This window comes from Lycium ferocissimum, chromosome 4 (assembly GCF_029784015.1).
Source record: "Lycium ferocissimum isolate CSIRO_LF1 chromosome 4, AGI_CSIRO_Lferr_CH_V1, whole genome shotgun sequence".
NCBI lineage: Eukaryota > Viridiplantae > Streptophyta > Magnoliopsida > Solanales > Solanaceae > Lycium > Lycium ferocissimum.
The window spans coordinates 37,016,596-37,033,360 of NC_081345.1; the positions used below are offsets into that span (position 1 = coordinate 37,016,596).

The following is a 16,765-nucleotide window of genomic DNA, read 5'->3' on the forward strand; positions in this document are numbered from 1 at the left end:
TTAAGGGAGAGAAGAGGTTCCAATGCCGGAATAGGAGGGACAACGAAGAAGTGTGTGGGAACAAGGAGGGTTCTGAAAGAAGAGGAATGTTGATTGTGATATGCTGGTGTTATCAGTTTCTTGTAGCCTGCAAGTGTTTCACTGCCTCGATTTCAATTTAGTGGTGAACTTTTCTAATTTCATACTTGGATTTTATTCTATGTTGGTGACTTGGTACTACTATAGTTTTTTCCTCAGCTTACAAATCCTTTGTTCTTGATATTGGGGGTCAAATCGAAGAGCTTTACTTGGAGAAATAGAAGGAACATGTATCACACGTGTAAAATCGGAGAAAGTCCCACATGAATATTCTACCATATCGGGCATTCAAGAATCGGTACATGAAATTTTAATGAATTTGAAAGAAATTGCATTGAGAAGTAATCTAAACGGAACTTTTGACGCGTCTATTTGTATTTTTTTTGCCTGGGTGAGATAAATAGCATTGTTCGAATCTTTAACACTTCAGTCCAAAGCTTTATATATTCGTTAGCTGGGAAGATGACAATATCATCTAGATTCAAATACTATCTCGTTTGCTTAATTTTTTTCCGTAGCATTTGAAAACGCACAATAAAATTATTACTATTTGCCCTGTATGCTAACACACAGATTTACCTTCTTGTTCCATCTGATTATTGCAACCTCTCAAAAAATAAACACAATGTCGAGGATCCATCGGTCCCTTCCGTCTAGGATGAAACTTGTGATTGAAGAGCACCCTTAATCCCTTATATGGCTGACCGCCATATCGTGTGGTCTAATAAGGTTGGTTATTGACTTGAATTATGCTTTTGCCGCTCTTTGCTGATCACTTTCTTGAATTTGTATAGCTTAAAAGATAAAATTTAGCTGATTTCAAGCCGAAGATAAAATTTATGGTAGTTACTTATCTCATGGTGCCTCTAAATTATTTTTCAAACCTTTCTGTTAGTTTGACTCTTATTGTTAGAGGTCACAGCTTGATTTTGCTTCTCTTAAAAATGTACAACAGTTATACGTTAGATACCTGCTTTATTTTATTTTTTTAATCCATGTCGATCACACAATTTGTAGAATTCAAAAAACAATAACAGAAAAGGTAAAGGGAGTGTGTTGCGTATCTACCTCAAAACACATATTTTAATGGTATATTGTCCTCAATAGCATGATTGTGGTTCTCCTTTACTTCACGATGTTGGTTTATCTTTGTACACACTAGATTAATTATAATTTACTGTAATGTTTTTAATTTTATTGTGTTCGAATGTCAATATCAAGCTGTACCTTCCATTTGTGATGGGAGAGAATCAGAAGATGCTTTGAAGAAAGTAGAACTTCATTTTGATCTCTCCTCGATTTGTTTTTGTACTTTGGTGCAAATATAAAAATTGTATATATTGTATTTCAAAAAAGTATTCTATAACAAAGTAAAATTAAAATAGGGAAAAGGGGCAAATATACCCCTCAACTTGGCGATATAAAGCAGATATACTCCTCGTTAAAAAATGGTGCATATATACCCTTGCTGATACAAAAAGGGTGCATATTTACCCTTTTCATTAACATACTCCTACTTTTTACCTAGTGAAATTAAATTAAGTGTCATGTCAGCCTTTTAACAACAGTAACACTACTCAATTAATGCTAATCTTTTACGACCCGCAAAATTTAGATAATATTTTTTTTGACGGAGAGCATATATGTGTTTCATGTGTGTGTTTGTGAAAGTGAATGAGGAAAATTACTAAATAATTATAGAAAACCCTATTAAAATCTGAATTTATAAATTTTAAATATATGACTTATTAAATGATTAAAACTTTTAAAAGTAAACACACCAAGTATAAATTTTGAATTAGACTCTACCGCTCGAAAATAAAATGGGGGAATTCATGGTTATAGCTTGCAAGTTGGACGATTTGTAAATAAGTCCACCGATCACGGCTACTTCACGCATCCTTAGCAACTTGATATAATCTACATTAAATAAAGATTCTTCTTGGTTGCATTTAAAGCTATGTTTTGTGATTTTTCTCGGTGACCTTATAGCTTGTTCAATTCGGCATCAATTTTATGGAAAAAGATCCATTTTTTCATTCGACTTTTGTGAAACTAGATTTCTGGCTTCTGTTGTCGGTAAATGAAAAGAAATAATATCGATTGTGTTTTTTCGTTACGCATAGATAAAATTAAAACATAATAGAATTCATAACATAAATGGAAATTTTACCGAATTAAATCATTGATTTCCATCGTTTAGTTTTTCATAGGTAAAAAGTAAGTTGCTAACAATTGCAATGACAAACATGTGTGTTCCCAACTGGTCTGCAAGTGCCCCATTTAACACATGAGTAAAATGAGCAGTATTCAAAACATTTGCCATCTCTACGTCTATCATCATCTTGTCCAGGTATACATTCACCAAGCTCAGGGTGATCTTTGCAGTCACAATCAATTAAACCACGAGCTGTACCCCGGTTAATTGCTGGATTGGCTGAACCCAATTGTATTGGTCCAAATTCTGTATTTATATCAAGGATTTCAGTAAATATGGAGTATAAAAATTAAATTCAAAAACTAATTATTAACACGTGATATCGTTATTCTAAAATTCAGAACCCATAAGTCTCAAATCTTGATGCTTCTTTTGCCTAGAAACTTACTATTGCAACCTTCATAATAACAATTTTTTTATAATAACAATGTGAAGAAGTTACGCGTAAAATAAAATTATCAACAAATTTATGTCAGATAACTATTAAATGATTTTTGAGTTTTTGTACGTTGTGCATAAACTTTCACATTTCTCAAACATAACCAGCTTAAAATATTGAGAAAAGAAATTATTTAAAAGAAAACTCATATCAAAATTACCTATAAGAATTAGAAAAAACGCTAAACGAAGAATGGAAACTCCCTTGTCAGCCATGCTTTTGTAGAAACAATATTATGGATTATTGTCAAGTCTTGATAAAAACATTGATTATTTATAATGTAGGAATGGGAAAAGGTCTTTAATTTCGATATTCTATGTATATGTACTAAGATTACTATAATTCATAACTGAATTTTTTGCAATTTGCACCCCTGAGATATGTCCACCTTTATAATTCACACCCTATCCTCTTTTTTTTTTTACGGTTTACGCCCTAATCTCTTTATATTCTTGCAATATCATAAAAAACATTCTTCTAACTATATCACGAGGGTGAACTAGGTAACAAAAATAATTGTATGATATAAAAATCAAAAAGTATTGGAGTCTACAGATACTATTGTATTTGGATAAATCAAATTAAGAACCTGGATAAATAAAATTAAAAATGAAACAAAATATTCCTTACGGATTTACCTGAGATATTTTCATTGGGAATTGAAAGATTCCTTTATTTCACGAATTTTCACCAAAAGTTACTTACGAACTTTTTATTATTTCTTGCAGAAAAGTTCTCAGGTAATTTACACACGGATTTAAAGTTTACCTGCTACTTTTAAAAAATCCAACAACAACATATCCAGTGTAATCTCACAAGTGAGGTAGAGACGTACTTTCTCAAATAACAATTTTAGTCCTTCAGTTATTACTTAATTCCATTTTGGTACCTACATTATTCGTCTGACCATATTTAATATTTAATTAAACCAACATTCAATTTTAGGCCTTGAAGATAACTAAACTAACGGTACTATAAAACTTAATAAAAGACTCATTATTATGAAAAACAAAAACATAAAATGCAAATAAAAAAGAGAATATGTATTCAGACCTTGTTTTCCACTTTTAATGTGCTATTGTAAATTATCCACTGGGACGCTAACGACGGTGCGATTTCCTTTACCTCTTCAGTGCTTCATATTTTTTATTTGTTGTCCACACATTCTGATTATTTTGCTATAGAGAAGTTTTGATGTTGCTTGTGACTTACTATTTCCTTTACTTCATCAGTGCTCCATACTTATTATTTGTTGTCCACACTTTCTAACTATTTTGGTACAGAGAAGTTTAGATGCTGCTTGTGACTTACTACTTTCCTTTACTTCTTCAGCGTTCCATACTTATTATTTGTTGTCAATGTTTTTGACTATTTTCCTCATAATGGTTTCCACTAGCAGATAAAATATATTTAGAGTTCAAATGAAGATGGTTTGAGACTCTTGAAATAGACTTGCATCACTTCAAAAAATAGACTATATTTTGAGAGTTCAAATGAAAGATGATTTGAGACTGTCCGAGATCGACTTCCATCAACTTATTGAAGAACATACTACCTACTAAGAGGCATGTGATCTTTGTTGTAAAAGCGGTGCATACAACAACTCTTATCTTTGAAGACATAAAGGCGTAAACTTGCTCAACATCAGCAACATGTACTGTTGTCAATATTATTTGTCCCCTATCTATATAATATAACAATTTTATGTTGAATATCCAGAATATCTAATATGTTTTTATCGCAGTTCTTTATGTTTGAGAAAATGTGTACTTTTACAAGATGTTTTTAGCTTAGTTAAGACCATGTGTAACAAGTCAAGTAGATAAAGATATATAGAAGTTGACTTTGAAAGGAACTTACTTAAAACTTTCCTCTGTCAAAATCGTTTGACTTTACTATCTTCATATGAATATGCAATCTTGCAAGTAATGAAGTTGATACACTCAGCTGGAACTTGCCCTGACTATTTCTGGTTGGTGAACAACAAATAGTAATGTTCAGGCGTTGGAAATCAGATATGTGCAAAGAGCTGAAGAGTTCATGTGTTCCCAATATACCACTGGACTTTGAATGGTAGGATGTAAAAGTATAATCTTCCTAGACACTTCTTAAGCATCTTTTTTTTTTTTTTCTTTTTTTTTTTTTTTTTAATCTTTTCGGGTGCAAGTTGTTTCGAATTGTGTACATTTGATGTATTTTCTTTTATCAATAGTTTGGTATTGTGTATAGTTTGAAGACGCTTGAATGAATAGACTTCGCTTCTAATGACACCTTATCTCTTCCACTAATACATGCACATAAACTTTAAGTTGATTCACTGCAATGTGTTGCAGTTTATGCTTATAGAGCTGAATAATTTCCAGCAATTCTTTGTTCACAACAATGTTACTCATTCCTTTCTAGTTGAGAATCAGATATGTGCAAGGAGTTGAAGAGCTGATGTGTTCTCCATTGGCACATTGGATAGTCCAAAACTTGTGATACCGGCCACTGGACTTTAAATGTTAGGATATAAAAGCATAATCTCCCTAGACACTTCTTGAGCATATTTCTTTTCTTTTTCGTTCTTTTTTTTTTAATCTTTTCAGGTGCAAGTTGTTTCGAATTGTGTACATTTGATGTATTTCCTTTTATCGATAGTTTGGTATTGTAGTATATAGTTTGAAGACGCTTAAATGAATAGACTTCGCTTCTGAATGACACCTTATCTCTTCCACTAATACATGCACATAAACTTTAAGTTGATTCCCCTGCAATATATTGTAGTTTATGCTTATAGTTATAGAGCTGAATAATTTCCAGCAATACTTTGTTCACAACAATCTTACTCATTCCTTTCTAATTTTAATACAAATGATGCAACTTATAAGCTATAACAATGAATTGCCCCACTCTATTTTTAGGGATAGAGTCTTATTCAAACTTTATACTTGGCGTGTTCACTTTTAAGGTTAGTCATTTAATACGTTATATATAAAATTATAATTTAGATTTGATGTGCTTTTGATAATTTTAGTAATTTTTCTCACACTTCCACAAACTCACACATATATGCTTTCGGTCATAAATAATATTGTCTAAATTGATCCCGTTTAACAATTAACACATATTCTAATATGCCTCTGCCGATTGAGTTTCAAAAGGAAGAAAACATGAAAATATTTAAATAAAGAATACATTACTTTGAGAAAAGTATTCTGGTCTAATACGAAAAAAAAAGATACACACACACACACACAATTTGATTCTCTTTTCAAATTTTTCTTATTTTTCACTCAAGTGATTTCTTCAAAATTTTCTATTATTCAGTCACAATTTCTCTAGACAACCTGAAAAAATCTCCTTGTATATCAACTTCATAAATGTTTTAAAATAAATTAACTTAATCCCCTTGGCGTTAAGCTTTTTTTGAGAAACATTATACATTTATTTTCTCTTCTTACGATTTTCTTTCCGTTAACTTAAAGCAATTATGACTTAAGCAATTATTTTCTCTATAATTGCTATCATAAAAAAGTTTTTACCTTAACTTGTGGTTTTTGCATTTTCATATTTCTAACCCATATAATTAAGGGTCATTTTTGACCTTTTGAAATCCTGCAACAGTTGGCTTATTGACTTTGAAGTCAGGTCGGTTTATGTGTTCCACTCAAAAATTGAAATTATTGTTTCTCAAATTTAAAAGGTGAAAGATATTAAGTTGAATTTACTCTTTAATCCTTGCAAAATATTAAATTCTTAGTTATTCGTACTTGCCAATGAACAAGTTATACGGAAAGATGATACTTATACTGAAATACAATGAATACTAGTACATAAGGGTGTGTTTAGTAAGAAAGGAAAATATTTTTCATCGAAAATGTTTTCCATAGAAAATATTTCCCTAGAAAATGTTTTCATGGAAAATAAGTGGGTTTCTTACTTATTTTCTAGTGTTTAGTAAGTAAGCAAAAATATACTGTCCTAAGAGCATTTATATGTAATTTAGCAAAAAAACTTTGGGGGTCGGATGAGGTGGGAGTGGGTGTCCGGGGGTTGGATGGTCAAGGGGTGAGATTGGGGAGGAGACAGTAAACTTGAAATATTACTTATGTAACTTGTTTTCCTAACTTTCATTAGGAAAGTCATTTTTCTCATTTTTTAGGAACTCGTTTTCCTAGATAAAATGTATTCTAAAGCAATTTGACCAACCAAACATGGAACAATTAGAAACATTTTTCTGAAAAATGTTCCCTCCATACCAAACACAAGTATATATTTTGAATAAGACTCTACCTTTGGAAAATAGAGTGGGGGAATTCACTGGGGCAATTTGCTAGATTGCCCTTATTCGGGGGTGGTCGTTAATTTTTGCTCCTCGAATTGCTAGTCTTTAACTTTTGTCCTTCGCTTAATACTCCGAGATTCTGGGTTAGAACTAAGGCTCAGCAAAAAAAAAAAAAAAAAAAAAAAAAAATCGCAAGGCAGAGCTTCATAGCAAAATTAGGCCTATTCGAGCAAAATTTAGGCCTTAAGGCAAACTTTTGCCCAAAATTAGGCCTTCATGCAAACCTCTGTCTCAAAGCCTAACTTTTGCCTAAAATGAGGCCTATTCGGGGAAAATTTAGGCCTTAAGGCCTAATTAAGCAAGCCTCTGCTTAAGGCCTAACTTTTGCCCGAATAGGCCTAATTTCGGGCAAATGTTAGGCCTTAAGACAGAGATTTTGGGAAAGTCTTGCGTTGCATTTTTTTTTTTTGATTGAGCGGGGGTTCGAACCCAAAACTTTGGGGTATTTTCAGACACATTTTTAAGTGAAGGACAAAAATTAAAGACCAGCAATTTGAGAGGCAACAATTAAAGACCAGCACCTTTGAATGGCAAACCAAGCAAAAAAAAAAAAAAAGAATTCATTGTTGTAGCTTGTAGGTTGGACCATTTGTAAATAAGCCCACTGATTTCGGGTTCTTCGGCATCAAATAAATTTTAGGGATAATGTAACAACCTCCAAATACAAACACTCACAATGATAGAAGAACACTGATTGTTGAATTAATAACCAAACACTGATTGTTGAATTAATAACCAAAAAATTAAAGGGAAATTACAAGAATCATAGAAGAGCAGTAACTAGAAGAAGGGATGAGAAGCAGAAACCAGAGAAAGGGGATGAGAGATACAGAGTTTGCCTAAGCATAATCATAATTCGCATAACCGTTCTTCTAAGCGCTAGTTCTTTTAACCAATTGTTAATTGGACCTCAGCCCCAAATCAACCTTTGTGAAGGCCTTCTAATTCTATTACTACTTCTCGGTCCAATAACTGGTTGTGTGACATTGGGTCAGAGCTGGTTCATAACAGCATAGGTCCAATTTTCCATACAATTTTTGTGAAACTAGATTTCTAACTTCTGTTGTCAATGAATAAAAAGAAATAACATCGATCAATCATTTTTTCGTTACACGTAGATAGAATTAAAGCATACATTATAATTCATAAAATATATGGAAATTTTACTAAATTAAATCATTGATTTCCATCATTTAGTTTTTCGTATGTAAAAAGTAAGTTGCTAACAATTGCAATGACAGACATGTGTGTTCCCAACTGGTCTGCAGGTGCCCCATTTAACACATCCATAAAAGGTGCATAATTCAAAACATTTTCCATTTCTACGTCTATCATCATCTTCTCCCGGTTTACATTCACCAAGCTCAGGGTGATCTTTGCACTCACAACTTGAACCACGAGGTGCGACCCGGTTAATTGCAGGCTCGACCGAACCCAATTGTATATGTCCAAATTCTGTATTTATATTTAAAAATTCAATAAATATGGAGTATAAAAATTAAATTCAGAACACAATTATTAACACATGATATCGTTATTCTAAACTTTAGAATCCATAAAGCTCAAATCTTGACTCCGCTTCTACCCGGAAACTTACTATTGCAATCTTCATAATAATTTTTTTTTTTTTTTTTGTTATAACAATGCGAAGAACTTACGCTTAAAAAAATTATCGATAAAAATTATTTCAAGTTACTATTAAATGATTTACGAATCTTTGTATGTTGTGTAATTTTACATTTCTCAAACATAACAAGCTTAAAACATTGAGAAAAGAAATTATTTAAAAGAAAAATCATATCAAATTACCTATAAGAAGTAGAAAAAAGGCAAATCGAAGAACCGAAACTCCCTTGTTAGCCATGCTTTTGTAGAAACAATACTATGGATTAATGTCAAGTCTTGATAAAAATATTGATTATTTATAATATAAAAATGGCAAATCGTCTTTAATTTTGAGATTGTATGTATCTCTACTAAGATTATTATTATTATTATTATTATTATTATTATTATTATTATTATTATTATTACTATTATTATTATTATTCATAACTGATTCTTTTGTGATATGCACCATTGATATATATACTCTTTTATGATTTACACCTTATTCTTTTTCTTTTACGACTTACACCCTATTCTCTTTATTTTCTTGCAAAACATTAAAAAACATTCTTCAAACTATTTCACGAGGGCAAACTAGGAAACTTAAATAATTGTATGATATCAAACTAAAGAAGTATTGTAGTCCACAGAACTATTATATCCGGATAAATCAAATTAAGAACCTGGAAAATAAAATTAAAAATGAAATAATTTAAAATATAATTAATTTCTCTTTTCCATATTTTTTGCAAAATATTCCTTACGGATTTACTGTAGATATTTTCATGGGGAATTTCTTGCTAAATATTTCGCAAGAAAAATTCATTTATTTCATGAATATTCACCAAAAGTTTCTTATGAACTTTTTAGTATTTATTGTGATATATCCACATGTAATTTATATGTGGATTTAAAATTATCGGGTAATTTACCTAGGAATTTTAAAATCCAACAATAATAAAATACCCAGTGTAATTCCAAATATGGTCTAGTGTATATGCAAACTTTACCATTATCATAGGAGGTAGAGAGGTTATTTTTGAAATAGTGATTTTAGTCCTTCAGTTATTACTTAATTCTGTTTTGGTCCCTATATTATTCGTCTGACCATATTTAACCTTTAGCTAAACCAATCTTGCATTTTTAGTCCTTGAAGATAACTAAACTAATAGTACTAATAAAACTTAACACCAGAATAATTAATTATGAAAAACAAAAATGAAAAAGCAAATTAAAAAAAGCAGTAGATGTATTCAGACCTTATTTTCCACTTTTAATGTGCTACTGTAACCTATCCATTGGTACGCTGAGGTAAGTGCGATTTCCTTTATCTCCTCAGTGCTTCATATTTTTTATTTGTTGTCCACACATTCTGATTATTTTGCTATAGAGAAGTTTAGATGTTGCTTGTGACTTACTATTTTATTTACTTCTTCAGTGCACCATACTTATTATTTATTGTCCACACTTTCTCACTATTTTGGTATAGAGAAGTTTAGATGCTGCTTGTGACTTACTATTTTCTTTACTTCTTCAGCGTTCCATACTTATTATTTGTTGTCAACATATTCTGACTATTTTCCTCAAAATGGTTTCCAGTGGCAGATAAATATATTAAGAGTTCAAATGAAGATGGTTTGAGACTCTTGAAATGGACTTGCATCACTTCAAAAGGCAGATTATATTTTGAGAGTTCAAATGAAAGATGATTTGAGACAGTCCGAGATGGACTTCCATCAGCTTATTGAAAAACATACTACCTACTAAGAGGCATGTGATCTTTGTTGTAAAAGTAGTGCATAGAGTAACTCTATCTTTGAAGACACAAAGGCGTAAACTTACTCAGCATCAGCAACATGTACTGTTGTCAATTTTATTTGTCTCCTTTTTATACAATATAACAATTGTATGTTGGATATCTAGAATATCTAATATGTTTTTATTGCAGTTCTTTATGTTTGAGCAAATGTATACTTTTATAAAATGTTTTTAGCTTAGTTAAGAATATGTGTAAGAAGTCAAGTAGATAAAGATGGAAGTTGACTTTGAAAAGAACTACTTAAACTTTCTTCTGTCAAAATCTTTTGACTTTACTATCTTGATATGAATATGCGATCTTGCAAGAAATGAAGTTGATACACTCAGCAAGAACTTGCCCTGACTATTTTTGGTTGGTGTGTCCCCTTTTCAATAATTTTCAGGAACAAAATATAGTAACGTTCGGGCGTTGGGAATCAGATATGTGCAAAGAGTTGAAGAGTTTGATGCGTTCCCCATTGGCACATTGGATAGTCCAGAAATTGTGACACCACTGGACTTTGAATGATAAGGCTATAAAAGCATAATCTTCCTAAACACTTCTTGAGCATCTTTCTTTTCTTCTTGGTTTTTTTTTTTTTTTTATCTTTTCAGCTGCAAGTTGTGTACACTTGATGTATTTTCTTTTATCAATAATTTGATATTGCATATAGTTTGAAGACGCTTGAATGAATAGACTTAACCTTCTAAGTGATACCTTATCTCTTCCACTAATACAGATGCTTGAATGAATAGACTTCGCTTCTAAATGATACCTTATCTCTTCCACTAATACATGCACATAAACTTTAAGTTGATTCCCTGCAATATGTTGCAGTTGTGCATATAGAGCTGAATAATTCCCAGCAATACTTTGTTCACAACAATCTTACTCATTCCTTTCTAGTTCTAATACAAATGGTCCAACGTAACCTATAAGCTATAACAATGAATTGCCCCAATCTATTTTTAGGGATAGAGTCTTATTCAAACTTTATACTTGGCGTGTTCATTTTTAAAGGTTAGTCATTTAATAAGTTATAATTAATATTATAATTCAGATTTGATATGCTTTTGCTAATTTTAGTAATTTTTCTCACACTTCCACAAACTCACACATATATGCTCTCGGTCGTAAATAATATTGTCTAAATTGATCCCGTTTAACAATTATAACACATATTCTAATATGCCTCTATCGATTGAGTTTCAAAAGGAAGAAAACATGAAAATATTTAAATAAAGAATACATTACTTTGAGAAAAGTATTTTGGTCTAATACAAAAAAAAAAAAAAAAAAAAAAAAAAAAAAAGATACACACACACACACACACAATTTGATTCTCTTTTCAAATTTTTCTTATTTTTCACTCAAGTGATTTCTTCAAAATTTTCTAGTATTCAGTCACCATTTCTCTAGACAACCTGAAAAAATCTCCCCCTATGTCAACTTCATAAATGTTTTAAAATAAATTAACTTAATCTCCTTGGCGTTAAGCTTTTTTTGAGAAACATTATACATTTATTTACTCTTCTTACGATTTTCTTTCAGTTAACTTCAAGCAATTATGAGTTAAGCAATTATTTTCTCTATAATTGCTATCATAAAAAAGGTTTTACCTTAACTTGTGGTTTTTGCATTTTGATATTTCTAACCCATATAATTGAGGGTCAATTGTGACCTTTTGAAATCCTGCAACAATTGGCTTATTGACTTTGAGGTCAAGTCGGCTTATGTGTTCCCCTCAAAAATTGAAATTATTGTTTCTCAAATTTAAAAGGTGAAAGATATTAAGTTGAATTTACTCTTTAATCCTTGCAAAATATTAAATTCTTAGTTATTAATACTTGCTAATGAACAAGTTATACAAAAAGATGATACTTAAACTGAAATACAATGAATACTATTATTGTATTGCTGTGTACATAAGCATCTTCGGTTCGATGTTTGTTCTGCCTCTAACTGAATATGAAGTGTATGATAGAAAAAAAAAAAACGAGGTTAATAGTACTTTTGTTCCTTTAGTTATTGGCAGATTCTAGTTTTAATCAGTACGATATCTGCTTAAGCACATCTATCATCAATTACTTGAAATATGTACTTTTGATCCCCCTTATTTATGAAGATTCACAATTTCTCAGATTAATTGTTTTTCCGTTTAATTTTCATGTGTTATGTTGAAATTGAACTTTTAATCCATAATTTGATGGTGATATACTTTTAAAATAGCTTAATATAACATATTTAGAAAGGAGTAAATATATATATTTTAATTAATTTAAAAATTAATTATGATGAGTCATATATCACAAAAATTGAAATCAGGATTGATTAATTGTGGACCAAAAGAGAATATAAAGTCATGTATACCTTGGCCTGAAGTACTGTAGTTGGATAAAAAGATGGGAAAAGGGTAAAAAATGCACTTCTATTTTGGGGAAAGTGCTAAAAATATCTTCCGTTACAAATTTGGGTCAAAAATACCCCGCTCGTCATTAAAGTTTTCAAATATACCCCTATCTTAACGGAAATTCCCCAAAATAACCTGATTTTATTTTTAAACCCGCTCCATTTAAACCCGACCCAACTACATAAAATAACATACTAAAATCTAACATACTTAAACCTAATTATAAAAAGTTGATTTTTTTTTTTTTTTTAACTTTGGGCACTTTACAATCCCAAAAAGGGCGATGCCGAACCAAAAATTTACTTAGTGTGGGAGAAGTTGTGCCTAAATTTTGGCACCCCTTTAGCGCAAGAAATTCTTGCGTTAAAGGAGTTAACTGGACACTATGGTTAACTCCTTTAACACAATAATTATGGCGTTAAAGGTACTTTGGTCAATATTTTTTATGAGATGCTTTCGTCACTTTTGTCTCTTTTTTTTTTTTTTTGGTCATTTAGGTTTCGGACTCTCTGTTGCCAATGAATAAAAGGAAATAACATCGATCAATCATTTTTTCGTTACGCGTAGATAAAATTAAAACATACATTATAATCCATAAAATAAATGGAAATTTTACTGAATTAAATCATTGATTTCATATGATTTAGTCCTTCATATGTAAAAAGTAAGTTGCTAACAATTGCAATGACAGACATGTGTGTTCCCAATTGGTCTGCAAGTGCCCCTTTTAACACATGAGTATTCAAAACATTTGCCATTTTTACTGGTATCATCATCGTCTCCAGGTTTACATTCACCAACCTCAGGGTGATCTTTGCAGTCACAAGTACTTGCACCACGAGGTGCAGCCTAATTAATTGCGGGTTCGGCTGAACCCAATTGTATTTGTCCGTATCCTGTATTTTTGTTAAGAATTTCAGTAAATATGGAGTATAAAAATCAATTAGAACCCAATTATTAACACATGATATCGTTATTCTAAATTTAAGAACTAATAAAGCTCAAAGCTTGACTCCACTTCTGCCTAGAAGCTTACCATTGCAACCTTCATAATAACAAACTTTTTATTATAACAACGTGAAGAACTTACGCATAAAATAAAATTATCAACAAATTTATTTCAAATTACTATTAACTGATTTTCGAGTCTCTGTATGTTAGTGCATAAAATTTTACATTTCTCATACATAACCAACTTAAAACATTGAGGAAAGAAATTATTTAAAATAAAATTCATATCAATTTACCTATAAGAAGTAGAAAAAACGCAAAACGAAGAACCGGAACTCCCTTGTTAGCCATGCTTTTGTAGAAACAATATTATGGATTAATGCCAATCTTGATAAAAATATTGATTATTTATAATGTAAAAATGGCAAAAGGTCTTTAATTTTGATATTGTACGTATCTGTACTAAGATTATTATCATCCATAACTGAGTTTTTTGCGATTTGCACCCCTTACAAAGGTACTCTTTTATGATTTACACCCTATTCTTTTTGCTTTTTACAATTTACACCCTAATCTCTTTATTTTCTTGCGAAACCATAATAAAAATTCTTCTAACTATTCCACGATTTGCACCCCTTACATAGCTACCGTTAGCTTAGGGACTAAACCTACACAATCAGTTTAATTGAAGGTTATATGGTAAGGCGATTAATACAGGGACCAAAAATGGAATTAAGTTCTAACTTGAGGACTAAAATCACTATTTTTCCTAGCAATACTAATAGTAAAGAATTAAAAAATTTACAAAGGATTAAACAGTAAATTCAACTTAATCTCTTTCACCTTTTGAATTTGAGAAACAATAATTTCAGTTTTTGAGTGGAATACATGAACTCACTTGACTTCAAAGTCAATAAGCCAATTGTTGCAGGATTTTCGAAAGGTCAAAATTGACCCTTAATTATATGGATTAGAAATAAAATATCAATATACAAAAACCACAAGTTAAGGTAAAACCTTTATGATAGCAATTATAGAGTACTACACTAAAAAGAAGGATTAGAGTATATCAAAATTTGAACTCTAAGGAAAATATTGCTTAAATCATAATTGCTTGAAGTTAGCTGAAAGAAAACCTTAAGAAGAGAAAATAAATGTATAATGTTTCTCAAAAAAGCTAAACGCCAAGGAGATTAAGTTAATTTACTTTAAAACATTTATAAAGTTGACATACAAGGAAATCTTTTTAGGTTGTCTAGAGAAATTGTTATTGAATACAAGAAATTATGAAGATATCACTTGAGTGCAAAATAAAAAAATTTAAAAAGTGAACCCCATTTTGAGTGTGTGTGTGTATTTCTTTTCTTAGACCAAAATACTTTTATCAAAGTAATGTATTCTTTATTCAAATGCTTTCATGTTTTCTTCTTTTTGAAACGCAATCAGCAGAGGCAAATTAGAATATGTGTTAATTGTTAAACTAGTTCAATTTAGACAATATTTTTTGCGACTGAGAGCCTATATGCATGTCGTGTGTGCTTGTGAAAGTGTGAGGAAAATTACTAAAACTATAAAAACATATTAAAATCTGAATTCATAATTTTAAATATATTACATATTAAATTATTAAAAAATTTAAAAGTGAACACACCAAGTATATATTTTGAATAATAGCATGTTTGGCCAAACTTCTAAAATCAGCTTATTTTGAAAAGTACTTTTAAAAAAATACTTTTGATGAGAAACAGTTTGTGCTTGATCAATTAATTTAAAAGACACTTTTGAGCAACAATTAGTGCTTGACCAACTTTTAAAAGTGCTTCTAAGTGTATTTTTTTCAAAAGCGATTTAAAAAAAAATGCTTCTGGTAAAAACTATTTTTTTTTTAGCTTTTGAAAAACTACTTCTGCTACTCTCCAAAAGCACTTATTTTCTCTCAAAAGCTTGGCTAAACAAATCATTTTTAAAATAAGCATTTTTTGAGAAAAATAAGCACTTTTGAAGAAAAATAAGCTTGGTCAAACAGGCTATAAAACTCTAGCCCTGGGAAATAGAGTAGGGAATTCATTATTATATCTTGTAAGTTAGACCATTTGTATAGCTTGTAAGTTAGACCATTATTATAGCTTGTAAGTTAGACCATTTGTAAGTAACTCCACCGATCACGGCTACTTCACGCATTCTGAGTAACTTGATATAATCTACATTAAATAAGCTCCTTCGAGTTTGCATTTAAAGGTTTGTTTTGTGATTTTTCTTGGTGACCTTATTGTCACATATTAATTTGTATGAATATATACCAACTATTAGCTTCTTCAATTCGGCATCTAATAGATTTAATGGGAAAAGGTCCAATTTTTCATTCGATTTTTGTGAAACTAGATGTCTAGCTTCGGTTGCCAATGAATAAAAGTAAATAACATCGATCAACCGTTTTTTTTATTACGCATACATCAAATTAAAACATAAATTATAATTTAACCAAATAGAAATTTTACTAAATTAGATCATTGATTTCTATCATTTAATTTTTATATGTTAAAAGGAAGATGCTAACAATTGCAATGATAGACATGTGTTTTCGTCTGCAAGTGCCCCATTTAACACATGAGTAAAAGGAGCAAAATACATAAAATTTGCTATTTTTGTCTCTATTATCATCTTCACCAGGTTTACATTTACCAAGCTAAGCGTAATCTTTACAGAAAATATACACAAAAATTAAACTTAGGATCCAATTACTGACGCATGATGTCGTTCTTCTAAACTTTAAAAGAACGATAAAGCTCAAATCGTGACTCCGCTTCTGCCACTTACTATTGCAAGATTCATAATAACACATTTTTTATTGAAACAATGTGAAGAACTTACACATAAATAAAATTATCAATAAATCTATTGCAAATTACTATTAAATGATTTTCGAGTGTTTGTAT

General features: G+C 30.5%; 1 long non-coding RNA gene across 1 annotated transcript; it reads right to left on the reverse strand.

The window, feature by feature from the left end:
• Positions 1 to 8,132: 8,132 nt before the first annotated feature.
• LOC132054672 (uncharacterized) lies at positions 8,133 to 8,964 on the reverse strand. The gene is made up of 2 exons (XR_009414344.1): positions 8,872 to 8,964; positions 8,133 to 8,517 (listed from the first exon to the last, which is right to left on the reverse strand). It is a non-coding gene; the product is annotated as an uncharacterized LOC132054672 (long non-coding RNA).
• Between the last annotated feature and the right edge of the window lie 7,801 nt (positions 8,965 to 16,765).